Here is a 17,973-nt window from a genome sequence, read left to right as displayed (position 1 = left end):
ATAGTTGTAATCACTTCAAATGTTTTCTTAAATACATTTATCGAGAAAATGTCTGTTTAGAGCGAGATGATCACTTCGTTTATTCTATCTCAATTTTCCTTTTTATTGCCTATGTCGATTTTGATATATATATATATATAAATTCACATTTTATTGCTCGCGATATTTATATGTCCGTAATTGATTTCTATTGCGGTGTGTTACAATATATATAAATATATTATTTATATTTGTATATAACGTGCAAACTATAGTTTAATGACATTACGATGTTTATTGTTCGTTTGAAAATCATAAAGTCGCTAGGGATGCGTATAATAATACAATAATAATATTGAATTTCTGTAGCAGTATAAAGTTTATCGTTTCGATACGACGCATACCCGCGATTGCAGAATTCTGCGATATTTAGTGCATTTGCGACGATGAAATCTGGTAACGACATTGTAGCAGCTGTGAGTTTTAATACGAGTACAATAAAAAAAAGAAAGCCGACGATGAAAAAAAAGAAAAGGCCATATTTTAAATTATTCGTATATAATATATATTTTATACTATCTAAACGAATACGTGAATTATCTTTTTAGTTCATCTAGATCCAAATGAAACGGCTGCAATAAGAAAAAGTTACAACTACTTACAAGTCATTCTTTATCAGTTTATCAAAAATATTTATATTAATAAAATATCTATAATTAAGACGACAGGTCACTCGGGTTCATTTTGTAACTAATTAAAAATTATGAGATAAAATGAATGACTTGGGAACGTACGTAAACTGGTTACAATGGTCACAACCACAACCGACTAGGTAGGGCTATATAGTCATTGACTAAGTCACAATTTAAGTTACGAGTTACGTAATTATTTTTGTTTATCTCTTCAAAATGGCAGTATGGCACTACTAAATATTTGTTTGTATGCGTATGCGTGATTGATTAAAACAACGTATTATGCACATTATTATTACAATTTAAATGTTATTAAATAATTACTTGCAAAGAATTACAAAATGTAAAACTAGTATGTATGGTCAGGGCCTCATATCCTATAATTTTACTAAAAACATAAATAAACATATAATATGCAAACTATAATACTAATATTATATTATTATGTTGACGCGAAATATGGATAACACACAAACAGTAACTTTTACATCAATATCATAAATTCTTTATATTATTATATAATATGTATTGAATTAAATAATTTTGAGAAATAAAATCTTGCTCAACCATAATACTTATATAATAATCATAATCATGAAACTTTCATTTAACGAACTTCTATTTTACTAAATTGTCTTTTTAACGAAATATTTTTAAAAACTATGACCTTCATTGTTAATGAACACGTAATTCTATTTAACGAATTCCTCCATATTACGATTTTTTTTTCGTTACTTTTCGACTTTGTTGTATGGAAGTTTCACTGTAGCTAAACTAAAAATAATAGTACTTCGATAAGGTTAGAAAAGTAAGAATCGTACTGTACCCAATCGTATTTTCCGCCTTTAATAAGTACTTATAGGTAGTAGACCCGAGTTGAGTTATTTAAACAATTTCTTTTGACGGATTGACTACAATTGACATCAGGCTTAGAGCGACAGTTGTAAGTGAAATTCCGGTTAAAACTGTAGAAGACCTAGCAAATTCCAAAAATTTCACGACAATATATGCAACAAATATGTTCATACTATGATGAAGTTTTGTAGTCAACGAATCTAATGATTGATTGACGCATATGAGAACTACATTTTCTTATTTCAAAAGTGTAATCAACTAAGATAAATGATAAATGTTTAGATATTATTATAATCAAATTGGTAATTGATAAAAAAAATAATTATTTTAGATTGTCTTTGATTTATCCAGAAATATGAGTAGTTATTGAATACCGTTGAAAAATGTCAATACAAACTTTTTATTTTTTATTTATTTTAAATTATTATTATAGATTATAATGTATAGAAGGTAATTGAAGAAGCTCTTGATAATTTAGAACGTCATTATCGTTATTTTTATCGCCACTTTTTTGTATTGTCTATCTTACTAACCGAATTTTTGTTCATGACTATAAGTAGTTGGGTCGTCAACTGTTTTCCCGTACAACACATTAACTCTATCATGAAGTGTGCTATATGAAATTTATATAACTAGTTGTGAAGCTCACTTCTCCCTCTCCAACCCATTGCAGAACTGAATTTAAAATATTTTGATCGAGATTTTTATAAACTGCTTATTCTCAGTTTTATTTAAAATTCCAACATGTTTTAAAGAAGTAATTGGCGTTAATGTGTTGATAAAAAAAATAAATCATAAAGTAACTATAAAAAAAAGTTATAAAAATTGTTCTATGTGATTCAAGAACTGTGATTTCGTCATAACGTCGTGTTGTATACTTACTAAAAATCTGCAGCGTCATTCACAAATACATATATTATTATATTGGTAATAGTATGCCAACCACCTGTGTCGCAATATTTTTATAAGCAGCTCGCACGCCATCCGGACGCAACGTTTTACACACTGTTATGTATCGATCTATATTATAATACCTTACAGCTAAGTCGTTTAAGGTTTTAAATAATTTTCGACAAATTAATTATATGATAAACAAAAAAAAATAATTAATATAAATATACTATAAATACGATTATAGACATATAAAAAAATCTAGATATCCAACTATTTGATATTTTTAAAGTAAAAGAGGAAAATGTTTACATTTGTATAGAAGGTTTAATCATATATCGATATATTCACTATCAATACACTGCCCTGTTGGTATTTGGCTGCACGACTTCGACGTTTTAATATGCAATAAACAGTTGGCTATCTAGTTGTTTTATATTATGTCTACTACATGGACATTGGACACGATTCATCATATTCACGAGCACGCATAAGAGGAAACTTCTGAAATCAGCTCTTTCACACTTCAACTTATTTGTGAATATAATAGCTTGTGTAATATATATATAAACTTTATTTTTCCTAATTTCATTAATGTAAACGTGATGATAAGGTAACTACTATATTGGATCTTATAAAACATTAAACTGTGATTGGTTCCTTAAAAAATAATATTTTAAATAATAAAATTACTTCTAAGCCCAACCACAATTTATTTATATGCAATATATATTACTATATGTTATGATAACTTAACAAAAAAAGTATTTAAGTACTAGGTACCTGATAAATGCTGATTTTATAAATGTGTATATTCTATAAAAATTATAACTGAATTATTTGTGATCATAGGTATTATATAATTCTACAAAAAGCATTTATATTTCATAGCAGAGATGACAATACCTACATTCTTATAGTTTTTTTTATAACTACTGATTAATATATTATTTTATTAAACGAATTTATCTATAAATTGTTTAAACACACTTTTCAGTCCTGTTTTATAACATCTGTGAATGCAAATAAACCATAATAAAATATATATTATATAATTATAACTATAGCCATAAGAATAAGTTTTTAGGAATTCATTAAAATTAAAAATACTCAGTGAAAACGAGCATGTTGAATAAAAGAATCTCTACCTGGCATATTACGGCTAATATTTTTCAAGCGCCAACAGGTACCTATAACGTGAATAATACCACGATCGTTGTATTATAAATTATTTTTGTTAAACAAACAGACTTCTATACAATATAACTTGAGCCATATGAAATATCGAATAAATTATTAATTTCAATTTCCGTTAGTTACAAGCATTCACGAATCCTTTTCATTTTCAGTCAAAAAGTTTATGTTGTAGGTTTGTATACGAAACCGACTTTGTGTCGGAAACAAAATTAAATGAAAAAAAAGTAAACAACAAGGAGCGGGTTGTCTAAAAATAAGCAAAGAACGTTTTGTGATTTTTAACTAAATCATTTCATTTTGTATTCGGTATTTTTTTTTAAATTTGTTTTTTTTATTTATTTATCTACCACAGTAGTTACATGACGTCCGGATCAATGGTTTAAACGTGCATAGTCAGCATAGGTACACATATGCATATATACATAGGTGTATAATATATAAATGTAGCTTCATGCCTGTCAAAGTTGTAGTGTATTGAATATAAATAATTTATGTCAAAAAAAAAATAAAAACTAATCGAAAGGACGAGTGACGGATATATTATACGTTTGTATATGTAGATACAGAGTGATAGAAAGGCCGAGCGGATAATGGGGAGAGAGAGAGAGAGCGATTAAGAGATGAGTGTAACTATTTGTATTTTTATTTTATTTTTAAATACAACACGATTAATCCATTTTAAAATGACATTTACCCATGACGTTTCGTATTCAATAATAGGTACAATAGTGGATATCGTTTATGTATATTTTTATATGCGTAATACGTGATTGCACAATATAGTTTCCTATGCATATTATTATAATATATTATTTTATTTCTTTTTAACAACTGATACGTTTTATTAGGTTAGTTCATTTACAATAACTAGACTTCAGATTTCAATGCATTTACTCGTATATCTTTTGGAATGTCTTACACGACGCTTTCAAAGATAAAAATGTGTTTCAAACACTTCAAGTTGTAACTACAAAATTTTTTTAACGTTTTTAATGCATTTTTTATTTTTTTGGCCTATTTCTTGTATTATGACTAAAAAAGTTTACTTCATTGAAATATATAGTACAAATGTGTGATAAATAGTGAAATAAAAATATAATTTATCAAATTTAAGTTTTTATTCATTTTTTTTTTTATATTTATAAACGCTACCTATACATTTTTTTTTTAATTTTAATATTTATGTATTTCATTAATACACAATTTTTGTTCTTTGAAAACAATAATTTTATATTTTGATGAGCAGTTATATAGCTGAAGCACAGTCGTGTGTGATATGGGTCAACAAGACTATTTACTTAGTAGCACTTCTAAAAGTTTTTAATGCAATTTTGAGCAACAAGAACTATCTAATTCATGAAACAGTTAGAGTTCGGAACAATGTCCACAGCAAGATCAGTAAACGTATACCATCATGAAAAAAATTCCACTTTTACCATTATATTAATATTTATTATTATCAAGTTGGTCTTGGGCACGGATTTATCGATATTTAGCGGTACCTATAATAGACATTGCATTGTTGGACGTACTCCATGATATCCTGGTTTAGGCTTCAAATTAAAAATTCTAATAAATTGAAAATTAAAAATATTTTTGAACAAGGTCCGACATTTAAATACTTGTTGAAATTAAATAGCTAATAATTATCAAAATTCAAATAAACATTTAACAATATTACTACTCTTTGAAGTGTAATAGTTATTTGAATGTTTAAACATTTTCGAAAGTCGATATAATACGGCACTATTTTGTTTTTTGATGAAACATTTGTTATTTAAAAAAAAAAATACAATTACAATTATAATAAATTGTTATAATTACTAATATAAAAATGTCACTAATTTCGTAAAACATGACTGGTGTGGTGAGATGCAATCATCGGTTAAATTCAATAACTTCTATATTATATTATTAGCTCTTCAGTTAGGTTAGTTCAAGTACAAATGATCAATATTACAGTGTTTTATCAGAAACATGCGCAACTAAAAATAAATAGGTACCCATTAATACATAATCATAGACGGATGATTAGTGTTGTTCGTGTATTCGATTATTTTTTTTTTAACCAAAAAGAGCTTGTAAATTATTAATTTAATAAATAAGATGGCATTTGAAAATTATTATATTCGTGTCACTATAAATTGTAAATAATAGTAGTAATTATTATTAATTAATTATTGACACAATAATCCAATACTAGCTATTATGTGATTTTTGAAAAATATCATTTAATTTGAATATTTTATACAATACTACATATTATTTAGGTTAGTTCAGTAACTTTAATTAGTCGACTACTAATAAGTTAACTAATCAAGTTCAGACGTCGACGTTCATTATTTTTTATACTTCGTTTTTTTTTTTTTTTTGTAATCGACCTAATTTTTAAGACTCCGTCATCGAATTTGTTGTATAAATTGTATATATATATATATATATGTATGAATGGAAACGTCTTAATTTTGTTCATGTGGTTTGATAACAATAATATTACACAAATTCAAATGGAAATAGAATCTTAGATTGATTATTTTTATTGTTTTAATATTTGTGTATAATATAGTCATCGATGAAAACCATTTGTGTCGAAATAAATAAGTAGGTATAATGTGTTCAATAATATTATCACTGCGATTTTATAGATTTTAGTACAGAAAAATGGCGTTCTATTCGCAATTAGCTCGGGGTGTAAACATTTTTTGGTGGCTTGCAGCATTGTTTTAGTGACAAAAAGAATATATAATCTATAATATTTTAGGGACGAAATATGTATTTTGCCTCTGAGCATTGTTATGTATAGTTGCGCCACTATGGCAAGAAGTTCATATTTATTTTTTATTTTCATCTGAATATTAGATTATGAGCCCCGAGAAACGTCTAACAATATGATAATTTTATTATAGTTTTTATGTAAACACACTATCGGACATAGACAGAGTGTTCAAAAAAGTTTCAAGTAACTTATTGAATATTTGAATTTGCTATATTTAATATATTGATTAACTTCATTAAAAAAGTATATTTTTCTAAAACTTGAATAGGTACATAAAAAATAAAATAAATAACTAGCTATTTGATATGTTTCGTAATAATCATTAAATTATTATAAAAATATTATTCTCTAGGATTTTTGTAACGAGTAATTATTTTTCACTAAGATTACTCAGAACATAAAATAAAATGATTCTGTGGGAATGTGTATCGTGTATGTTTTGCGTGTGTCAGATACAGAGAAAACAGTACTGTTATAAAAAATAAACTGGTTAACTGTAATATAAGTCGAGGTAGAACCTACGATCGATCATATAGGAGATTATTATTATGCTACTTTGATTGGGCGTCACCCTGTTCGGTCATCACCTACCGACCGTCACCACTAGTTTTTGACACTTCCTCTATACACATAAACATAGTACAAAAACGTGTTTATATTCACTCGAATATAATATAATTTTTTAACTCATAAGTCATACCCATATCGAACCATCTGGAAGTTAGCATATGCGCATGCATAAGAGTATCCTATTCCATGGTGGTTTTTTTCCACCATCATATATATTACAATACTTACCATGTTTTACAAAATAACGTAAAATTATTAACACGTAACAGCTAGTGCATTACGCGGATTATAGGTTTTTTTTTTAAAAATCCTATTTACGAAATTGGTTTGAAAAATAAATATATAATTGCCAGTAAATGTATCGTCTCTCTATTTAAAATTTTGAATTTTGATCTTTTTTTACTTACGTTTAAAAGTTATATAGGTACCTAAATAATACCAACGAATACCTACACAATTATCGTATGTGTGCAAGAGCAAATAACGTATTATTTCTTACGTTCGAGATTCGACAGTAAATTGATTTTTGAATTCGTGAATTCACCAAGAAAAGTATTTTGGAAATTAAATTCGCAGTTCTTAATAGAATGTAATATTAATAAGTTTTAAAAATATTTATTAACTATTTCTATTGTTACACAAAAACATTTTGTCCATTACCAGAGATAATCATAAAATTCTAAAAAAAAACTTATTTTTAAAAGTCCATCAACACGTAAAATGTAATTATAATATATATTTTCAATCAATTATTTATTATTTTAATTTAAATATATTATATATTATATACTTAATTTTATGTATTATATTTTTAGCATTTTTTTAAAGCTCAGTAATCTAATTTTTTGATGTTAAGGCGAGGGTAAAATAAAAGTCTACAAATTTACTCACTGGTTTTAAAATATATCCACCCAAAAATGTAATCAGCCTAAAATCTTGGTTTTGAAAATATATCGTAAAAAGAAAAATGATACGCACAGATCACGGTATAAAATATATATAGTTATATTCCAGTATATCGTAATAATTAGGGAACTAATTTTATTGTAAACCAAAATATTTACTTAGGTACTTATGTAAAAAAAAAAATCAATATATATAATCAAATATTTGTGGTTTATCAGATTCAGAATAAAAATAAAAATATGCTTTCGGATATGAATTATTAAAGAGCTTTTCTTTTTTTTGTGATAGCATTTATTTAACTGCTCACAGTTTCAGAGGACCGATTTTTCTGATTTTTAGATTATAGATTATATTTTCTATAGATTTATATTTAGTAATAACCGCAATAACCAGTAACCGCATACATAGTATACTTATCATAGCTACATTCTATATAGTATATAGGTACATAAATTGTACATATAAAATATAGAAATAAGTCTACAGTGTTGCTCGGTATAGTATGTGCGCTTACAAACTTTTTCGTTGTATAATATAATATTGATAATAATAATAATAAAATTGCCGTTAACCGTACGGTCTAGTGGGCGTTTGGAGGAAACTAAACGATAAGAATAACGTTAGCGAGAGAAAAATGAAACGGACAAATAACAACGCGTCAAAAACGTAATACTATATAATATTATTATAGTATTGTACCGCCGCCATCGCAGTATTCCATTGAAAACATGTCACAAACTCACAAACCGTTGTTGTTCTGTTGAACTGTCTTTGGGGCCACCCGTATATATATGTTATTATTTTTTTTTGTTTGTGTACAGTCGAACCGAATGTTCATTTATCATTTAACTGCATCACAGACCAAAGTGATATATCTTAATATAGATATATAAAGGGATTCCTAACCGCTTGACAATTCGTATAGTACAAATCAACGGATAAGGGTGGTATTGGATAAGGGGATAATATTTTTTTTTTCTGTTTATGGATTTTTGTTTTCATCACGGTTCAGATTAAGGAATGTTAAAAAAAAAATCGGAGGAAAAGCGTATAATTTTTTTTTTTTGAACGTGTTAAAAATCATGGAAAATAAATTATAAAACATTAAATATTCACTTTGAAAATACTTATTAGAGTTCAAACTTGCGTGTAGTATGCAAAAATAGCTTGCTAAGAAAGAATAACGGAATATTAATAATTTACTTTTAGAAAAAAACTTCTGTATATACAATTGTACATCTCATGAAAATTATACAACTTATTCTCATTTTGAAAAAAATTAATTTTATTTTTTTTTAGTGTATATTATTATACGGGAAGACATTTTAATTTAAAAATACAAAAAGTGAACAAAATTATAAAAATTCTTAACAATAATGCAAAACATAGAAAATAATTTCAGTATTAAATATTTTTTATAAGCATAATATATTTTTTTTGACTAACGTATAAAAGTTGTGGGCCCTAAACGCTATACTTCAAAATAATTTAAAGTAAAATTAAAAATATGAATATAATAATAATTGTATACTTATATTGATTTCATCATCCAAGTTTATTATATATACCTACGTTAAACTTTATCCTCTTAAAATAAATTAGTTCTATACATATATTATTTAGTTTTGTTGTTTTGTGTAATTTTTAAAATCATTATCAACTTAAATATAAATGTAAATATAGATTTAGTAATATAAATTAAAACCGTTAGTAACGGTTCTGAATTTTAAACCAGCTTACTGGAGAAAATCGGTAGAATGCTACATTGATTTTATGATACTCAAATGCGAATTTAAACATTAGGGTCCAAAAATTTCGCACGATATCGGAGACTTATTAAACGTGGCCCGTATGTTTATTGCATACCACATTATAATACGTAGACTTGGCTAATTTTAGCGAATAATATACATGATATACAAATGCATGCCATATTATACATGCGTAGACACGTTTTTAGACATAAATATTTGTAATATTTTATTTTACACCATATACCCTCATAATAAGTAGATCGGGATTTGGATAAACATGTGGCAAACCCACTGACTGATATAGTGTATATTATTACAAAACATACTTATATGCACGACAAATCATATAGATACAGCATGATACGGCGATTAAAAAGGCTACATCATATATATTATTTATAATGTGTAATTCACTAAGCACGATGGGTTCCCAGGGAGGCGATCTTTATTTTATGGTGAAAAACTTTTTACCTACGATTACATTAATTTTTCCAATATTTACTTATTTTTTTTATTAAAGTACAGGTATCATACTAAGTGTAGATCTGGTCGATAATGAAATAGGCTCTGTTATAAAATCGTAACAATAATATTATGCAATATAAACTGTATTTACGAAAGTTCAAGACAGAACGTACCGACATTTGCGTAAAGCATATGTACGTACTTTCCATAATTATTAGTGTTTGAAATATTGCGTAAAACCATGAAACACTGTTTTTTTTTTTTTATATAAACGAATCAAAAAACAGTTCGTGTCGGAACCAACGGAGATAAGCCATAAGGCACCCCCCAGGCAATTATATACTTAAATATATTTCAATCACTGAATTTATAAACAGTTTTATAAAACTAAACCGAACAATAACATATACACCTACGTTGTTACCTACGTATTTTAACTTTTAAGGTAGCATTCGCATGTCCGCAGGGAGTATTGTGTATAGATTTATATAGATATTTTTTTGCCTTCCAACGCGAAAACCCTCAAATCCAATTAACCAAATGTAAAACTCGGATTAACGCTTTGAATTAGTTACCTAGTTTTTTCATTTTATAACATTTTTTTTTGTTCGCTCGGCGGACCGAAGGCGTTTCCTTAAATTAGTAAATGTCGACCGTTCACGAAAAGGGTTGTTACTAGTGCGTCCTTAATTTAAATAAAAACCTTGTTCGTATTATATACATATATACGTGTGGTGTATAAACAAATATATATACATATATAATATTATTCATAAACATATGTCTGTATATATGAAAACGTGTTGGTATAATTTATGTACTGTATATAACCTTCATAAAAAAGAAAAAAATTAAGAATGTTGTGTTGACGAAAAGCGCGAATGATATTATTATGTGAATATTATCACTCTCTATATGCGCGACGACGATTAAGTATATAATATTAGAGATAGTATATTATAATGGCGTGTACAAGTACGAAATTCGTCAAATACACGTTTTCGGGACTCAGAAAATACAACTGTATGAAATCACCCGATAGATCGCTATGGAAATTTCACAGTAATAATTCTCGTTCCGATTGGTGTATATATTATGTACGTTTGTTGTTTTGAATCATAAAATGGATAGATTTTCCGTAAATGCGTTATTGATATAGGCAACACACCTAACATATTTAACGCTTTGGTACCGTGAAGTTTGTAAAAAGTTCCAATAAAGTTGTGAAATGCGTTATATTTACCTATAAAATAGTACACGCATAAGACTGTGTTACGTATTTTATATATATATATGTATATAGTACCTGTTTCAATCACATTGATGTGGTATTAAAAATGGAACTTTTTTAAGTGGTTTATATATACATATATATTGACCATCGCGGTATTCCAATTTCCAATAGAAGCGAAAAGTTTCCACACTTAATATCACTACGAGCCTATTTGGTTTTTATATATACAATCAAAATCGCAATGTCTCGTATATACGACTTCATTTAATCAAATCGTATTACGAAATAATTTATACGTATTCCAAACATTAAATTATAATGGATATACAAGATGAATCATTTAACTTGCCACAGATTATTAAACAAAAATATTAACGTTTTTGATTATATTTATTTTCATAATTTTATATCGTAACATTTTGGGAGGAAAAAAAATGTTTTATTATTCTTTATCGTTATCTTTCTGTAAGTTATTAATCTTTAAAATCTTTTTATATAAGCATAATGCATGTATAATTTCATAATTGTAATACAATATCGGAGTACTTCAATGAGTTCAATGTAAAACCAAATTTCGAAAAATGAGTTTATTAGTTTAGTTATGCATATGTATTTAAAATGAGTGAAATAGTGAATTGTATGTCTTACCCCTATACCACTCCATTACTTCGCTAATTACGCATAACATATTATATATACATTTTTTAATAAATTATCGACGTTATTACTTGTGACAATAAATGTACAAGTTGTTATTATTTTTATGTTTAAAAGGTGTGATTTTTTTTTTAAAATAAAAATTAGCCGCCTGAAATTGACAGCGGTATTAAACATGTTGAAGAGAGGCTCCATATCTCGTACATACTATAGATACGTAGTGATTCATAGATTTCCAACGATAAAGGATTTTAAATGATTTTATTTTCCTTGGAAAAGTCTTAAATTCGTATACATATGAATTTTGTATAATTGCATACATAGACTCTTTTCAAAGTAAGCATTATACATTCATTTGTTTTTACTGAGTAGTACGAAAATTGTATTGGCAATTTCAATGTGTTTTTATTAGGTAATAAAAAGTTAAAAAATCTTTTCGTATCGTTTCTTTATACTACGAATATATATATAGATTGGAAATTGAACAATACAGATGGTTCTTATCGTCTATCTATAATAATTCAGATTATTACTTTTTCAATTTTCCTATGTATGTATTAATATTATATATGATTACGACCAAAGTATATTTTGGATTTACACTATAAAACCACCACAAATATAATATATAATATAATAAGCGTTTTAATAACGTTTGTCTGTAATATAATATTATTCGTATAAATTATACACAAATCGAGTGGAGAAGACGTTTTTGATCCACACGTTGCAGTATCAGACGAGCTCCAATTACTGTAGAACAATAAATGAGTCCGTTAAGCGTTTAACGGTAATATATGATAATTTGTCATAAGACCAAAATTTGCATATTATGTTCTTTTTACGTTTATTTATTAATATTTTTGTGATTTTTTTTACTATAATTATTATAACGCATGAACCTACTACCTACACCTATTACGTCATACGAATATACGTGTCAACTTGTTTTTATCTCCTCGTGAGAATTTACCTGTCTATTTATTTTACTTCAAACGGCCACACAGTAATATATAATAGAAACCCACGTTCACCTCACATTTCTAATTTCATAAAATATACAAAGACGGTTATTTAATACAAAAAAACTATAACGCTTTATCTACCTAAAAACAACCTAAGTTAGCACGAATCTCTGTCAGACTAGCAATTCACTTAAGGTGGGGATCCAATTTTTTTAGTTTTATCGATAGCATTCCAAAAATATATTATTTTCGGCGGAAACAATACCATGAGGTTTGTTGGAATATCAAATATATTTCTACGATAAAAGAATATATCTTTAGTAAACCGCTCGTATGCAAGTATAATTATGCAGTACATATGATGGCATATAAACAGATTATGTGTGTTATAATACAACATATCGATAAAAATGTGACATGGGATTTAAATCTTGGGGAGAAAATAAAAGTCAAATATCGACTTGGAAATAAGGACACACATGTGGTACTTATTAATATTACATTTAAATTTAAATTTAAATTTTACGACCACTTGTTAGTAACGTAAAATATAAATGCATGCCAACGGGTTACGCTAAGAAAAAAATATCTTTAAATAATCGTTAATGATTTAATAAGAAATTATATTTTTCATTAACTATATATAAACTACCTTATATACATGAAAGTGGTATAGGTCGTGGTACACGCAATTTATGTTACTGCAAGTCAAAAGTTTAAAAATAAAATTGATTTTCCTCGAAATAATTGAATAGATTTTTTTATTTGTCCGCGTTTCCCGCCAAAATCGGTAACTAATCAAATTAAAAAATAGCTATTGTTTAATATTAGTTGATTTTTACTTAATAAAATAAATGTCTCTTGAATACCTCTTATTATTATCTATACTCTATGTACTCGTATTTTGTAATGGTAATATTAAGTAAAAGTCACTATATTTAATAATACTATAATATATAATAGTATATATTATACTATAAGTACGGTGTCATTGAGATTCGTTTAACAATTATTTTAAAACAATACAAAGAAAACTAAAAAATAAGTCTAATTAATAATAAATTTCGATTGATATGGTAATTCTAAATAATATTTTATGTTTTAAGTTGGAAAAAGTATTTGGAGCAAAGTATTCAATAAAGTAAAATAGTACCATTTTTAAAATGTATTAAAATTCTTGTTGATTGATATTGTACTTAAAAAAATGTATTCAATACTTAAAAACAATTTTCGAATACCACTTCTAAATTTTTATTACTTTAAATACTTGATTACATGCACTGACCTATACTTATACAAAACGTGCAGTCGCCATCGTGGACGACAAAGACTATCTAACGGTATGGAATTATATGTAATATATTGCAAAACTGCGAGATTCTCGGTATATAATCGCCCGGACTGCCGTTGAGGACACACGAAAAGTTTAATTCTCGAGAGGGACCAAGCACCGATCCATCAATGTTGTTGTGGTGTTCCGTCCTAAAAAGTCCGTTTATATGAATAATTCTCGTGTATGTTTTTTTTTATTTTTCTATAATATATTATTATATGTATTTACGTGGGCGTACTACACCAGTCACCGCCTGTATATCTGTGTGTGTGTATTCTTTACTCTATGGCGTGTAAACGTGACACGATACGATCAAGAAAAAAACGATCATAATATTAATAATATAGTACAAACCACAAACCGTCCAATACATCACAATATTATGTTGTAAGTTATTATAAAATTATATAACGATATAGAGAGCAGTACGATTTCGAACAATGATACGAACGACGATTAAAAAAAAAAAAAAGTGGGCAAGAGGGTATAGCTTTGCTGTATAGTAGAGACGGAGAGTAGGTCACTGGTCACTATAATGGATGTGTTAAATTTTAATGCAATGACGGGTATCATTGTATACAAAAAACGATTCTGAACGGAAATGATTATTGTCAGTCAATGATAATTAGTAGGATATATTATATTATTACCTATATTTAAATTGTAATGTATCGTTATTTTACGCGATTTCGTAAAAAATTAAATTTCATACGCTCATAAAATGTTTTCTATATTGAAACGGGATATTTTTTTTACAGTTACTTGAAGGAAAACTTATGGATAACCTTGTATTGGATTTTTGAACCTTAAGTATAAACACAACAGTTTTATGAATTTTTAACTTCAAAATTCCTTGCAAATTTTCGTGATTTTGATATATTTTGTAAACATTTGAACTTTAAATGCTTATAAACAAAAACTGTGACTAACGATTTTTGATTTTTTTTTTATTACGATAAGTAAAACTTATAATAAACATTGTATTAAATTTTAAAGATTTTTTGGATAGCCAAATTTTTTTCATCGGGATTTTAAGAAAAAAAACTTAGAAAAGTCGAAAATTTCATTTGTCTATAAGTAGCTTAAAAAGGGTCAAAATATATTGAAAATTTAATCGATAACCATAATATAAACATTTGGTGAAAATTTCAAGTATTTACAATCATTCGTTTTTGAGTTACAGTAAAATCAAAAAATCGATTTTGTCGAAAAGTGGTTATGCGTAAAAATTTCCGTTTTTCTGTTATTTTTACAGGGTTTTTCCCAACGCTTGTGAAAACTATTGGACATTTTGACCCCCCTCCCCCAAAGTACCAATTAGATGAATTTTCCTTTTCAAAGAGGGGCTGAAATCAAAAATCGAAGCATTATTACTACTCCAAAACGTGATGACAGACACAAAAATAAAAATTAAAACACTCATCATTGTAAAATCAATACATTCATCACTCCGTTCAGAATCTAAAAATGAATGGTTTTTAAAATAAAAATAAAAAAGTAAATGTGATTTTTGTTTATTTTGAATATAACAGTCGTTAAAAATAAAGCAACTAGTTTGGTATTTTTTTTTTTTTTTTTTACTTCCCCTCGACTACTTTTTAAACGACCAGAAGTTTTTATAAACACAATACATAATAGATGTCAATACAATATGATGCATGATATATCATAATAATAAATAAGTATTGTATCAATGTATCATACAGTAATAATAATATATTTATTGCATAAACATCTCTGAAAACATGAACATGTTTGAGGTCATGCCTTCAATGGGACAGTCCCTATATTTAGTATAAGTCACTTAAACCGTATGGTTTTAAGAATTTAAAGCGTCTAATATCTTACTAGTTGTCAACAAGTTATTTTCAGTTGCGTTGGTGTGCTGCTCTAGATTTGTCGCATGCTTGTTAGCGAACTTTTTGATTTTGTCTTGAATTCAAATTTGTTTTCTTAATCTTTCAATAACCATGCAATTCTTATAGGAATATATTACCTGTGGTCTAATTTACCTATTTTTGTACCCAATTGAGGTGATATTTTTTTATTGGATTTTTGTAGGTACTCCTGATATATGATTTGCGGAAAGAGAAGTATCGTAAATATCCTAAGATATGTATACCAGAGGTATAGTTTTCATGTCGTGCCAGCTATAAAATATTAATCATCGATGTAATTTCAAACAAGTTTTTTTTATTTCGGTCGATAGTGAGAAAGGATACTAAAATATGTTATTCAAAATTTCAGTCGTTTTTCGATTTGTTGTATTTTATTTCAAAAATAATATATAAATCAATGAAAACTGTTTAAAATTAATTAAAATCTTCTTTTAAATTTCAATAAATGTAACTAATATATAATATTTACAATATATTATGAAAAAAATGAAAAATCATTTAGTAGGTTTTTTAAAAATGTTTTTATTTTTTGCTTTCGCTAAAAAATATAAATTGTGACACATAATCGTCGTGATATTTACAAAATTGAATAAATTTTTTTTATATTTTTGGGAAGACCGTCAAGGAAGAAAAAAATGATTTTTCTTGACACACAGACCACGAGGATAAATGGCCGTTTTCTACCGTAACTAAAAATTTCAATGAGAACCTAACAAAACCGCCGCTATCCGTATATTATAAATCAACAGTGCAGTAGGTATTTATCATACATTCGGGTAAAGGTGCGGTATATATAATGTATAGTATACACAGTATACCTCCAATGTACGCAATTTATTATTCATTATCTCGAACCTCTACTAGTACTTCAAGGTATATAATAAGTAACAATACATTACTATTAGAGTAACTACAATTTTAGGCGATTTGGTCAATAAATAATAACAATTGTCGTTTTCGATAATACCTAGGTACATATTATATTATAATATCGATATCAGTCAAGTTTATAAAAGATAATTACACACACACACATATATATATATATATATATATATATATATATATATTAGTTTCGAAAAACTTTTAAATTCGATGTTGATTAAACTTGAAGTCTTGAAGTTTAATGCACTAGAAAAAATTATGTAACTGTCGATCTAAATATAAAAAAGCTTATATGCTGAATTGTCAATTATATTTTGAATATATAAATATACTAAAATTACTTTGCAGCTTATGGATTGGTAGTTTGATGCAGTAAAAATACATATTTTGTCGGTTTTGCATGTATCTATAATAAATATGTTTAAAACATATAATAATTAGAAAGTTCCCGATAATATTATAATTAAATAGTTGTTTGTACAATTGTAAGTGTTTGTTGTATATTTGTATATTTTTTTATTATAATTCGCTTATAGATATATTTTATTAATTCTTTAATTAAAGTTAATAGAGTAAATTTGTTGATAGTTTATCAATATTTCTGTATACGGGCCGTATTAATTTGATGTTATTGTTGAATGTGTTAAGGAATCAAGAGATAGAATATTGTAATTTTAATATTAGCTACTGATGAATTTAGAAAATGCATTGAAGTTTGAGCCAAAAATCTAAGTATTAAGTAAAATAATCAATTTTGTATGTCCTTATAATAACACTATGACAGTATATCGTATATTATATGTTTCTAGGTACTGTTAAATTTTCTATACAGGGTGTAGGTATTGGTTGATACACATTATTTATATATATTAATATGATACCATAAAGAAAACGTTATTTTTTCGTCAATTAATCA

The 17,973-nt window shown here is 26.6% G+C and overlaps 1 protein-coding gene across 4 annotated transcripts in view; it reads left to right on the top strand.

Annotated features, from left to right (window-relative positions):
* The window catches only part of LOC132928071 (calcium/calmodulin-dependent protein kinase type 1), a 346,565-nt gene that overhangs the window by 109,250 nt on the left and 219,342 nt on the right, over nucleotides 1-17,973 (top strand). The window lies entirely within an intron of this gene.

This window comes from Rhopalosiphum padi, chromosome 3, assembly GCF_020882245.1.
Source record: "Rhopalosiphum padi isolate XX-2018 chromosome 3, ASM2088224v1, whole genome shotgun sequence".
Classification (NCBI taxonomy): domain Eukaryota; kingdom Metazoa; phylum Arthropoda; class Insecta; order Hemiptera; family Aphididae; genus Rhopalosiphum; species Rhopalosiphum padi.
Note: the sequence above shows the minus strand (reverse complement) of the source record. Positions and strands in the feature narration are given on the sequence as shown.